Source organism: Zophobas morio, unplaced genomic scaffold (genome assembly GCF_036711695.1).
Source record: "Zophobas morio isolate AGI-343-1 ecotype UQ-CSIRO unplaced genomic scaffold, CSIRO_AGI_Zmor_V1 ptg000058l, whole genome shotgun sequence".
NCBI classification, from domain to species: domain Eukaryota; kingdom Metazoa; phylum Arthropoda; class Insecta; order Coleoptera; family Tenebrionidae; genus Zophobas; species Zophobas morio.
This window is the reverse complement of record NW_026972163.1, coordinates 3,498,494-3,513,026: the sequence shown is the minus strand read 5'-3', so window position 1 is coordinate 3,513,026 and position 14,533 is coordinate 3,498,494. Positions and strand designations below refer to the sequence as shown.

At 33.4% G+C, this 14,533-nt stretch overlaps 1 protein-coding gene and 1 long non-coding RNA gene across 2 annotated transcripts in view; one reads left to right on the top strand and one right to left on the bottom strand.

Moving 5' to 3' along the window:
• The window catches only part of LOC135143210 (myb/SANT-like DNA-binding domain-containing protein 3), a 152,322-nt gene that overhangs the window by 118,544 nt on the left and 19,245 nt on the right, over window positions 1–14,533 (bottom strand). The window lies entirely within an intron of this gene.
• On the top strand, window positions 756–1,391 carry LOC135143365 (uncharacterized). The gene is made up of 2 exons (XR_010282768.1): window positions 756–1,093; window positions 1,152–1,391. It is a non-coding gene; the product is annotated as an uncharacterized LOC135143365 (long non-coding RNA).

The window sequence follows — 14,533 nt, the reverse complement described above, 5'->3', positions numbered from 1 at the left end:
ACCTCATTCATGTTCATTTGTTAAGTTTATTTTATTTGTATTTCTTAAGAAAGGGAGATGTAGGGTAGATCTTAGTTAGGTTGGTATTGTACGTTGGTACTGTTGACAGTTGGTTGGGGAATTAATAAAGAGACAAGCATGGCGAAAGACGCCGTAACGGATATTAATTAATACCTGGTCCCTTTATTTTTTTTAAATTAAAGGAATGATCCAGCAAATCAGAAAATATATGATTTTATAAACTCCACAGACAAGGATTTGGTTGCCTTATCATCTTCAGCTGAAATGTAAACTATAAATAAGTGTTCAATTAAATAAAACCTGCTAAAAACACTAATAATTTTTAGAATTCAAGCCACAGAATGTACAAATGTTAAACAAAATTAATTACCTTGTGACGAGTAGTAGGTGAAAATTTCAAAACTTAGAAAAGTGTGTCATATCTATGAAAAAAAAAACTATTTTAGTGACGACAGTGTAGAAATTGTGATTGGCTCCCATCATCCTAGCAGAAATCCTGTTATAGACACAATATCAGGTCGATTTTTCATTGATGGTCAGCATTTTCTGCGAGAAATTAGGTCCTTGGAAAACCATCGCAATACGTGCCTTAAAAGTTCCAAGGGTTGCTTTAAATTGATGACTTGGACCACACAAATGCTGGTGTGAAATAGTTATTTACATTACAAGCTGCGTAAGGAAACTTTTTTGTCGAGGTGGATTTGACGGGCCGAAGCAACGCCGAGGCCCGGCAAACCTCCGAGACTTAAGAAAGGAGTTACGCAGCGTGTATTGTATTACGTTTTTTCTGCTACCGACACCAGTAACACTAAAAAGTAATAATTCTAGTAACTAAAAAATATTTAAGAAATTATCAGGAACTCATTGAACGTATTCATTTCCGTAGCAACAAGATAAAAAAATTTGTTTACAAGTGAAGTTTTCTAATAAAAAGTAGTTGTTCAAAGTGAAAAATGAGTGATTCAAGTCATTTACAGGCAATAGAAGAAGCTGCCAATATTGCTTGCGCATGTCTGTTACCTGAAAAATCGAAATTCCGTTATAATGAAACTTACAACGCATTTTCAATTTGGTATACATCACGAAACATTCAAGATGTTAATGAAACCGTAATGTTTGGTTATTTTAAGGAAAGATCCGAAGCCCGCAAGTCTCCTAGCAGTTTATGGTGTGAATATTCAATGCTGAAATTAACGTCGTGTCAGTTCTTCTGTTTGTTACCTCAATTATATAAGAAAATGTTGGAAGCTCATGCAGTTGATGAAAATGTGACAGTTACTAATTTTGAAATAACTTCAAATAATAATCCTTTAATAAATATTACTGAGTGTAGTGTTACAGTTAATATTAATAAATAATTATAAAAGAAACTATTGCTGTAAAATGAAATTATTGACATTTCTCTGACATTCTACTATTACTTTTTTGTCCTGGCAGCGTAAGTAACACTTACGCCCTTAGTAACCTACTTACGGAGCTAGCAACGAGGTTGCCCTATTTACTTCACTTACGCTTACATCAGTGTCACTGGAGCAATAAGATTCATTTACGCTATCGGTAGCAGAAAAATTCAATTTTCAGTGCCCCTATTGCAAAATAAAAAAATTGTAACAAGTGGTGACGGTCACAGATATACTTCTAATTCAGGTGTAGCTTGTGTTATTGGTGCAAAAACAAAAAAACTTTTGCATCTCGATGTAAGAAACAAATACTGTGCCATGTGTTTGTACCTAAAAAAAAAAATGGGAAAGAAGAAGTGCACGATCAATGTTTTAAGAATTGGTCCGCTACCTCTTGCGGAATGGAGTCAGATATGCTTGTTCAAGCGTTCAATCGAAGCAAGGCCCTACATGGGTTGGAGTAGCGATGTTTTATTGGCGATGGTGATTCCAGTGTTAAAAAAAAATACAAGAGATGGTTTCTTACGGAAAGAAAATTGAAAAAATTGAATGCACCAACCACGTTATAAAGAATTACACCAAAGCTTTATTAAAAATGCAAGGACTCTCAAGAAATGTGAAAAAATTAATTACACGCCCAATAATCAAACGTTTGGTTAAAGGTGCCAGAGGTGCTTTGATCTACAACTCTAAAAATGGAAAAAACCACGGAAGTCTTAGAGAAGATTTGAGAAATGGCCTTTATCATGTGGTAGGCATGCACCAGCACTGCAAAGAATATTTTTGTTCATAAAATCGAACGAAGAAGTATTACTGGAAGGTTATAACATTGCACACATAGAGTGCAATATTTAGATGCAACATTCTTTGGACCTCTAACAACTTATTATAACTCTGAAGTCACCACATGTCTGCGTTCACATCTTGGCCGAATAATTACTCATTATCAAGTGGGAGAGATATTCAAAGAAGCATACGTAAAATCTGCAACTGTTTCTAATACTACAAAGGGCTTCGAAGCAACAGGAATCTTCCCATTCAATGAAGATGTCTTTCCCGAATGGATATTCATTCCTTCAGAAACAACGAACAATGAAATTAATAGGAGTAATAACCTTGAACCTGTTGAATTCATGGAATCTGCCGAACCCATGTCTTCAACTTCGTCAACACAAAATAGCACTGTAAATTATTTTGACAAAATGGACTTGAACAGGACAAGGCAGTCAATGATAACTTGAGTAATGAAAAACAAGAGGCCTTTACAACAGATCAACAGTTGTCCCAAACAACGGCAATTTTAAATGAAATATCTCCAATACCAAAAGCTGAAAAACGAACTTGTAAAAATATGAAAAAAGGTACGTCTGGAATCAACACTCCTGAAATAGAAATTATCAAAAATAGGGAACGAGCAAATAAAGCTGCAGAAGGTAGAAAAAGAGCTCGCCTTTCAAAAAGAGGTCTAGTGAAACTGCAAGCAGACAGTGAGGTGGAATACGAGTCTGACGACGATGAAGATGCTTCTTGTTTTTGTTGTAATTCTTTATTTTCACACTCCAAAAAAGGTGAGTTATGGATAAGGTGTCAAAAATGTTTAAAGTAGGCCCATAACGAGTGTGGTGGAGTAGACAAAAAATGTAAAATATATATCTGCGAAATATGTAATTGAGTAAGTCTCAACATATTAAAATACTTGTAGTACCTATCACTACATAGTATAAAACAAAGTCGCTTTCCGCTGTCTGTCCCTAGTATGCTTAGATCTTTAAAACTACGCAACAGATTTTGATGCGGTTTTTTTTAATAAACAGAGTGATTCAAGAGGAAGGTTTATATGTATAATAGCATCCATTATATAGTAGAGAAATACTGTTATTTTTACATTGCAAACGCAGGCTGAACCCTACGAGATTTATCAAAATAATGTACTAAGTATTGTACACCTTGAAAAGATCTACAGAAAACTCCGCGATGGTATAAGTCTATCTCTTATGGATAACCCACAATAACAATTTTTTGTCATTTACTTTTTACGAGAAATAATGGCTAATTTTCGAAGCGATTTTGAGCAATACAGCATTAATCCTTATCCAATTAAGTACCTTAAATACATTGTTACTAGCGAGAACGGATATCCCAAATATCGTCGACGATCGCCAGAACAGGGTAGGCAAAGTGCCAGCGTCCGAAACCATGATATTGATAACCGATGGATCGTTCCCTGAATCCAATATGTTACTAAATACATTAATAAAGGCAGTGATCAAGCCACTTTCAGCATACAATCACCAAATGAAGTGGAAAAATATCAGTCTGGACGTTACATCTGCAGCTCTGAAGCTGTGTGGAGGATTTTATCATTCAAAGTGCACGACCGGGCTCCCACAATTGTTCACCTTGCAGTTCATTTAGAAAATGGACAAAGAGTATATTTCACTGAGAACAATATACAAGAAGTTGCTAATAACCCGCGGGACACAACATTGACAGCATTGTTCAAGTTATGTGCTCAAGATGATTTCACGAAAACACTGACATATGACAGAGTTCTAAGTTACTATACATGGAACCAGAGTTCTAAAACTTTTCAACGGAGAAAATAAGGTACTGTGGTTGATGGTTTCCCCGGAGTAAAAAAAAACGGATGCTCTTGGCAGAGTCTACGTGATTCATCCCAACAACAGCGAATGCTTTTGTCTGAGAATATTACTGCATATTGTAAAAGGCCCAACATCCTTTGCACACCTAAGAACTGTACAAGTTGTTGTTTACAATACTTATCAAGCACCATGCAAAGCTTTGGGGTTCTTGGAAGACGATTCTCACTGGGAAAACACATTATCAGAAGCAGCTATTTGCAGTTCAGCTACATCATAAAGATATTTATTTGCCATCATAGTAGCGTTTTGTCAAGTAACTGATTCTGTTAATCTATGTATGGAATAAATTTCAAGAAAATATGGCTAGTGATATTCTGATTCGGCGACGGCGAGAGTGTAAACTCAGATGATGTACAATATGATCAAAACATATTTGACGAAGCATTATTTGAATTGAACAACGTAGTGCAATTACTTTCGGGTAAATCGATCAAGGATTTTGGGCTGCCGATGCCAGCTAATACTACTACCTTAGATTTAACTAATAGTGCCGAATACACAAGAGAAACATGATACGATCAAACGAGACTTTTACAAAATACAGCTCAAGATGAGCCACGATTAAACATCGATCAGAACTGCATTACTATCATCAATTGATAACAATGAAGGGAAAATGTTTTTCCTTGATGCTCTAGGAGGTACAGGAAAAACATTTTTAATCAATCTGCTTTAAAAAAAAGTGAGATCTACCGGATTAGATCTGCATTAGCTATCGCGTCATCCGGCATTGCCGCTACGATTTTGGAAGGAGGCCGAACTGCACACTCTACATTCAAGCTCCCACTGAAAATCGCCACCGATGAAAATAACAGCGTCTGTAGTGTTTCTAAACAGAGCAATACAGGACAATTGATGCGTGACTGCTCATTAATAGTTTGGAACGAAGCTAACATGTCAAACAAGACATGTTTGTATTGTCTAATAACAAGAAAGCTGTGAAGGTTGTATATAAAGACATTCTGTAGTATATTAATTGTAAAAATAAAATAAATAGGTAAAAATGTAAAAAGTATATAAGTAAAAATGTAGTATATGAATTTAGATATTCCAGAGATAGCAGCAAATTTTTATTGTTTTTATGATATTTCTTAAATTTGAATTTATCATTTGTTTATAGCATCGATTAAATACATACACGTGTTTATTATATTTACCTATTTAATGTTTACGGATACCCAGATATTATTTTTGTAGATTATTTTAGTGTATTTTTTTCAAAAGTACCGCGAATTATGTCGGTCTAATTCTGATTGGTTCCATACGCATGCTGCGCATCATGAACTCTTGTCTTGCAATGGCGTAAACTAAACGGTGCAACGCAACGTGCATCACGAGCGGGAAAATAACGTTCCACGTTCCACGTGAGCAAAGACAATTGTTTACAATGTCCATAGTTTAATTCATCTTGCAGATGATGTAATTAATTTAAATGAGAATTTAAATGAATTAAGTTGTTTTCCTTTTGAAAATTATTTAGGTATGTTTAAAATCTTTTATTAGCCGACCTAATCGTCCGTGCTCTCAAAATTGCAAAAGATTATCAGAATCAGGTTTCGTTAATTTTGAAGAAATTAAATTTGGAACACACAGTACATCAGATAACCTTAAAAATATCGAATTCCCATTATTTAAAATAAGCTTAAATGTGTATAAACATTGCTTTGTTTTTTTGAAGAGAAAGAAAGTTTTCAAAATTGTTCAAATAATTAATTCAACTCTAGTTGCTGGTAATTTAAGTTCTATCTTGACAAATTTTTATGACTATCCAATACCCTCTGAGAATGTAGGTATTTACAGTTTTTCAACCTTTGATATGGTTTTGACAACAATTGATATTGGCGAAATTATGGCAAAATGTTTTGTAATTCCTTTTGAAACTAATAATGGCTTTGTAGTCTTTGAGCTACTTCATTTTCATATATAATCTAAACAAAACTTTTCACTCACTAATAATAATTTGTTTTTAATGATTTTTTTTTAATTTCTGTATAGGGTACAATGTTATTGCCATCAACGTTATCGTTTTTGTTTTCTGCAATAATTGCTTACGTAGTGTAGCAAAAGATTTAGTCCTCGCTGAATGCAAATATGCGTTTTATTAATCATAGGAATGATTTTTTATCCACCTTAGAAATCTGTGAAGATTTTCTTTTACACTCTTAACTTTTGCAGTATGTGGGATCTCATTATTTGGTATGATAATACTGTTGATTTTGTTCCTTCTAAATGGGCAAATGCAGACTGTACGGAGTATAAATATCCAGAAGGTATTCCAGATGACAAAATCCGGAAATTAATTTATGAGTGTACAAATATAGGCAACAATTTTACATGGTGTTGTGCACGGTTGAAAAAAAAGTCAATTAAAGATCTTAAAAAGGCTCGTGAACTATGTTCTAAAGCAGAAAATACATTAAATATTGAAAGCGATAGCGACGAAAGTCCACAAACAATATGAACAGAAAAAGAAAAAAGCCTAAACGATTAATTGAAGAACAAAATATTTCAAAGCAAAGGAAGAGGATCAGCGATAGTGAAGAATCGTCTGAAGATGATGAATGCCTTAAGAATAAATTTGTCTTCAAAGTTCCTGCACTTCTGTCACAGCCGTTAAATAACTTTCGGTCACCTGAATCGATTGCTGTTAAATGAACAGGTATTTATTCATATATTTTTTTTAATTCTAACTTATAATCCTGAATTATTATTTTAGAAAGACTATCTAAGTCTCAGTCACCAGATAATACTGATACAAGCTTTGCAAGTACGAGTACTGTAACCATCAATGACAGTGATCATGAAAATTGTAACTAATTTATTGGTTAGTTAATCAAATTAGGCCGCAGTAATTTTTCTAGTTTCATCGATGTCGAGTTCAATTACGAGTGCTGAATACCATAACTTGAAATTTGAATTGAAAGAAATTGTGAAAAAGCTAGACAGAATTGAAAATCACATGCTGCTAAAAGTAAACACATCTACAGAAAAGATAGCTTCTTTTATTGACCTATTGCCAGCGAATTCAACTGAAGAATTAATGGAAATAAACAATCAAGTAATGGAAAGTGACGCTAAAAAACTTGAGCTGGTAAGAACAGAATTTATTGTTGCTTATTTCATTTAAATATGTATTTATTGTCTTTGTCAGATACAATTGTGTTCGCTCTTGGGTGGAGATACAGTACGTAAAACGGTTTTTTTCATTGCATGTGAATACCCTGGTCAAGGTAAAAAGAAGAAAATGGCCTTTTGTGATGTAAAGGCATTATATGATGTTATCCTGGGTATGTAAATTTATAAAGTAATGATTTGGAGAAATATACATTTACTTTTTAGCTTCCACCCGAAGAAGACATACAAACGCTACTCACGAAGATATTAAAAAAAACATTAGTTTATTTCTAGCTTCAGCACGACAACGACTTCCAAAGAAGACAATTTTTTAATGATCAATTTTGGTCACTACAGAATTTACTTTATTTTTGTATATGTAAAAGTAAAAGCTCATCTTTTTCGTATTTTTCAAGGTAAGCAAATTTTTAATGCAATAATTATGATAAAAATAGGTTTAATTTTCAGTTACCGTAAGTACGGAGACGAATTTAATTTTTTTGGGCCCATAAAATACTTACAAATTGTTAGTACATTGTCAACAGAGGTAAGAGTTTCAACTGTATAATGATCGCTGAAAAATAAATCTGTACTTTTAGCTTCTTATAATGGTGACTAAAGAACATTTTCTGTATAAGAATATATGTTAGGGTGTCAAACTACAGCTGAGCAATGGCTTTCAGAAATTCAAGTCCTGCTGTGCCAACAAATTAATTTAATATGTACTTTTGTTACTAATAAATATATAAATAAATTTAAATTTTAACATTTTATTTATATATACCCCCAATATTTTATTACAATATTTGTATGACGTAGTATTAACAATATTGGTCTAATATTGGTTTGCAATATTTATTAAATATTAAAAAATCTGTCGAAAGTATGTTAGATAACAATTGTGTTTTACATATTTCATAAATATTTTGGTGCTACTAGGGTATCTGAAAACGCACGGCCTTTAGTAAAAGTAGCCACTGTTAGAAATCTAAGAATTCCCGATGTTGTAGCAGAAAACGTAGCCGCGATTGTAATTGACATATTAAACTAGAGTTTAGCGCGCAATGTGTCTGTAAAAAAGTATTTGGCGTTTGATAATAGTAGGATAACCGCGCGGGAAATCGCTGCAAACACTGTGAAATGTCATAAGATTTATAAGAGTGTCGGTTCATCTCAGCGGTTCAATGTATTGGTGAACTTATACTGCAATGTATTTAATTTGTGATTCTTTTAGAGATATAAAATTGTCCACTGTGCTAAATGTGTGTGTTAAATGCTTCATCAATTTCCAGCCGTTGTTTCCTTGAAGGTGAAGCGGTCTTGGAAGCGAACCATATTATTCAGTGTGGTGTGAAGAAGCAAGATTCAGATAAATATGATATAATAGCGTATTGCTTACAACGTAGTGCCATCAAAAAGGAGCCACATGAAATACGGGTAATTTTTCGTACTGTAAACTCAAACATTGACGTTGGAAGTTTTCAGTGCTCATGTAAGGCTGGCATGTCAGGTTGTTGTATTAAGTTTACACACCATTTTTCCTATTGAAGTTTTTATGTTGCGTGGTTTTGTTTTTGTTTCAGGACGGCACCAGCAAATCTTCCAGTGTTAGCAAGTACAGATGTGAAGTGCATCTGGAAAGGCAGAAAGCCAAAAACAGAAGCTAATTAACTTGCCAAAACCTTTAAAAGAAACTCAGTGTTTTAAGCCGAAAACGACAAGATCTGTACAAGACATTGCTGAAGATATTAAAATTAAAATATTCGCAGACATTGCTATTGCATTCTACCATAAGCAATTACTTGTGTCTTATTTCAAACAAAAATTATTATCCTTAAAAAAATATTTTGCAGGAAGGGCCGTAGAACTGTTCAAACAGTAACGATGGAAACCTGCTCAACTAATGATGCATAGGGTAAATGTGTACAAGAGTGCGAATATGTATAAGAGTACGCACTGATGATTTCTGCTTATTAGTGCCATCTGGGTAGGATGAAGTTATACCATTCAGAATCTAATGCTAAACTTGAGATAAAGGTGCTAAAGTGACCGGTATATAATTTATAGTTTGGTCGTACTGACGATTTTATGTTCACACGTTCTGTGGATGTAAATTTTACCGCTCATAGTTTCAGTTTTTTGTAACGTACGTACCAGTTCTTTTATTTTACAGTAATAATTTTCATTAGCTGTAACTTTTAAGGTCTCGTTATACACTAACAGTTTTATACTTTCTATCCATCGAAAGCTTTTAACTTTGAAAACATTAGGTTATGTACAAATGTACAAGAGTGCGCAGCGAAGTATTGTACAAGAGTGCGCAATGCTTGCGATACGTAGTCTTGTAGATACATCATACTATAATGAATTATTTAACTCTACTACTTTGTACTAAGTTATCAAGTTGTGTGGTGGTGGTTATGGTGATTTTTTTTTAATTTTTACTTCCTAGGCTTAAGCGAAGGAGTATTGTAATCGAGTCCGTCGACCGACTCTCTACTTTTACGTTTTCTTGACTTTTCAAGACCCCTAGAGTACGAAGAAATAGGTCTTCCATTTTATGTGTAGTCTGTAGTTACTTATTCCCATTTATTTTCACCTTAGAAACAAAGATTTTTTGATAAAATGTAATGCGCACTCTTAAGCGTTCAAATGCGCACTCTTGTGCAATGAACTGTCTAAGAGTGCGCATTTACACATCTTGACAAAAATTGAAATTACTCTTAAAATATGGTTAAATATATCTGGTTTCTAAACATGTATATGACGAACCCATATCATAAAATTTGTCTATCCAAAAAAATTAAAAAAGTTGTCAGTTTTACACTAAGTATGTAGGTACTCTTGTACACATTTACCCTATGTACCTGAAGAGACAAAAATAATTGAAATAATTCTACAGAACGCAAAAAATTCAAGTTTTTGGAAAAATGTGACTATAACAATTTACCCATTAAACAATTGTTGTGAAAAAACATTGTTTGAATCGTTTACAGATGAAGCCATAAACGCAGTATAGAATAACAGGTCTGAAATAAGTTACTTCATTATTTGGTACTCCCAAAATGAAAGTGGCAATTCAGCTGATAGACTCGATTACAACACTTTTTTTGCTTACGCTCGGGAAGTAAAAATCGGTACAAACGAAGGAAATGTTGCATGGGATTGAACAAGAAGTCTGCGCACTATATAGCATATCAGCAGCATAATCCCCAATTTATCATCAAACATATTGGATTATTGATATGCCACAAGTACCCATGGTTATCGTATTCCCCAGATGGAATAAAATTTGAGAACAACCAGGCAACAAAATTATTGGAAATCAAATGCCCTTATAGAGGTTAATTACCATAGTTATGTTAATTACGTCATGAACATAAAGTTATTTGTAGGAAAAATGCAATCAGCCGAGGAGATGTTGCCCACATTGCCGTATTTAAATAAAGATTACAACCTGAAAAGAGAACACCCCTTTTTTTGGGCAGATTCAATTTGGCATGGCATTTTGGAATTTGAAATGTTGTGAATTTGTGTTATGCTTCTCCAAGGAACGGATTTTTTTAAATATAACAATTCCACTTGACGCCGATTTCGCGAAAACGCTCGTAGAAAATAGTTCCTTAAAGCTAGTTTGTACTATGCTAATTATTTGTGCAATAAATAAACAGTGTGGTCTTAAAAAAAAGGAATAAAAATTCATAATATATTACTTTATTATTTTATTTCGTACTGTAGTGGAGTGTGTGAAAGAGAGAGTGAATGATTAGAGTGCGCAGAACATTATTTTGGTTTGGTCTTCCAAATATCGTGTAAGCAGTGGCAGCGGCGATGAAAATTTAAAAAAATGCTGGATGTAATCCGAGGGGTATTCAAAATATTTCGATTTTGGAATATTTTAAAGGAATTATAATTTAAAATACTTCGTAAGAATTAATAATTGGTGTTAATTTAAATATCAATTTTAAACGAATTTAAAGATTTGTTAATGCTGTATTATGATGTATGAGTTCAATAAAAGTGTTGTTTAAAACAGAAAATACCAACTAACGTCAAAATCACGTAATTACTTACAGTCGTATTCAATGAAAAAGTGCACAACTCTTATGTTTCTTTTCTTGTAATTTTTGCTATTGTGAATTGGGCTAACATTTTTGTTTAAATTTTAATTATTGTAACAACTCAAATTAACCAACCTTCCAATGTGAACATTTTTGAGGAGAATCAAGTGCTGAGGCGTATATGCAAACTGTAATTGTTTATGATATCATCGACCAATTTATATAAGGCGGATTTTTTTTTGACAAATCATGTCATTAAATTGTTATTGACAAGAACGTTTACAATACTCTAAATATGTTCTACGCTTTTTCATTACCCTAAAATTGCGCGTATAGTCTGCGGCCTAAACGAGTTTTTTTCAGGTTTTGCCTGCGAAGCGGACGATATAAAAAAACATAAGTAGGAAAATAGGTACCTACATTAGGTACTTTACTTCGAATTAATTGCCACATTTGACAAGTAGATGTGAAAAACCTTCTGTTTAGATATTTACTTACTTGTAACTTAAATCCAGCCGTAAACGCTTTTCGCTTCCTTTTATTTTGTGGCTCATACATTTTTCGCACAACCGTATATTAGCCGCGCACTATATGATTTCTTGGAGAGAATAGACAAAAGATGTGGAATATACGCGGTAGCGGATATACGCGGGAGCGAACTATACGTGCGATTTTTGGGTAAACAGAACTCTACTTTCAAGAAAAATGGGAATTTTGATAAAAATAAAAGAAACTATACAAACAAGTTTACGTCTCGTTGCTCGTCTTCCCTTTTCTTGTCTCGTCTCGTCTTTTTCTTCTGGTCTGCATTTCTTCCTGTGTCTCGTGCTTGCTCACTGCTTTCCCGTGTTACGTTGCGTTTTTTACTTTGTTGACCGTGTGTTTTGGAAGTCCGTTTTTAAAAAATCTGTCTTTTTCAACACAATTTTGCTTCTGTTCTTTTTTTGCCGTTAAGTATAAAGTGTTGTAATTTTTTGTGCAAGTGTTTTAAAAAAATATATATATCTTTACAGTACGTTACTGCCTTTTTTTGATTTTAAATCAAGTGAAAATGTTCACCTCAAAAATGGGCAGAGGTAAGCCTCTTCATTCTCAAACTAGAGAAATAACAGCAAGAGTCATGGATTTCATGAAACGGGAAGCTGAAGAGGGAATTACAATTCCCATAACAAATTATAGAGAACGTGTAATAGCAGCTACTGGAATTTCGATAAATGCATATCAAAGCATTGCAAAAGAGCAAGAAAAAGTCAAATCTGGGAAAAAATCAAGCTTCTCTACTCTATAAAAACAAAACCTGCACCAAGTCACTAACATAGACGAAAATTTTCAGAAAACCATTCGTCAAATGTTCTATGATTTTCATGTCACTGAAAAAAGACGGCCAACAATACCTGGTAACATTGCATAATTCAGTTTAGTTATTCAAAAACAAATGGCGAGATTTAAAAAAAAAAAAAACGCAGACAGAAGGTCAATTATGTTATTTTTTTTTATTTTTTATGTTTATGGTTCAAGGATTTTACAAATATTGCATGTTTTAACCTCGGTTTAGGGCTTAGGGTTTTCGTAACAGTAGAAAGTGTAGTTGTTAGCTTTATTCATAATTTTTCTGGAATGCCCTGGCATGCGTGGAGTTAGTTGTAAAGCATGTAAATAGGACCAAAAAAATTCGGGCAAATGAAATTGACGTGAAAGTCATATTCTAATTGCTTTTCATTGATCTATAACAACCTAATTTGCTCATCTTGCCCGAAATTTTTTGGAAATGACTGCACTAAATACATGCGTACTACGAGCATGTATTTTTTTTAGTACATACTTTCGCACTAATATTGTTAATATGACTTTTTACCATTCTTAAAAAAAAATGCAAGTTGCTCAGCTGCCTTTCCAAGGTAGTGAAAGTTCTTTAAGAAGAATCCTAAAAAAATTGGATTTGGGTAAATATTTTTTTTTTTTAACTGATAATTTTGTTCTCTGCAATGTTTAAGTATAATTAAAGGTGGAAGAAAATCAGGAAGATTTTAATGGAATCACAAGACGTACGGTTGAAACGCATAAAGTACTTGAAAAATCTGATGCAATATAGAGCAGAAGGCCGTAATTAGGGATTCGGTCTCGTCTCGTCTCGTCGAGATTTAATGGGTCTCGATATCGGGCTCGTCAAATCTCGAAACGTAGGTATCGGTCTCGATTTTCGAGAGTCTCGATTATTATAGTCTCGGTATCGTCTCACGAGAGTCTCGAAAGTCTCGCTACAGTCTTTATTTCCTAGAATTGTTTTCCTACATCCACTGGGGTCAAGAACTTTCTGAGAATTAAGAAAACCAGTTCAATTTCTAATGATTTGTCGAGCATTGTAATATTATTCGCTGACGTGCAAGACTGAGATATTATTGAGAAAGAATTGAAAAAAATTTAGTAGGCTTTACCTTGAACAAGGATCTTTAGGATGCAGTCAAAGAAAACAAATTATAATGAATCTGTACATCTTAATAACGCGATTGATAGTGACAGTGAACCTTCGACTGCAAGCACAGAAAAAAAACGAACTGTCAAAGATTTTTTTCATTTTGAAATGGAAAATAATTTTAAAATAGGTGTTTGTAAATTGTGTTCGACAAGAAAATGTATAAAAATGAAGGATTCCAACACAAGTGGATTAAAAAAACATTTAAAGTCAATACATCGAAACTCATATGAAGAAATATTTGGGGTTAATGTTAATGTCGCAGAGAAAGGGCAACTGAAACTGGAGGATGCATTTAAGTCTACTTCAAAGGTAAATACAGGTAAATATAGGTTTTTGTGTGAATGTGAATGTTATTTTTTTCTCACTTCTCGAATATATAATTAACAGGGGGATTTACCAAAGTTTGAAACGGCCGGTGCCGACGCAGTGAGTTCGAATTTATCCTTTTTCAGTCACGTTTTGTGATAATTAAAGCTGAATCTTTTGCGAAAAAATCATTAGTTCCAATTTAAAAAACAAATTATAAAATTATTAGCTACTCTTTGGGGGCTCGACTCTTTTTAAAAAAAGGTCCTACTGTGGAACCATAATTGGATATTGAAAACCCAATTTTGGGTTGTTTTATGATTTTTTTTAGCAAAACTTAATGCCTCTGCCTCTGACGACAATTAAATTTTTTTAGAAGTTGTGTAAAACAATAGTCTTTCATTGTCACAAAATGTGATTGTAAAACAAAAAATCAGAACTAACTGCATTGGTTGCTTCAAAGCTCCGTGCTCTAAAAATCTCTCAAAATCT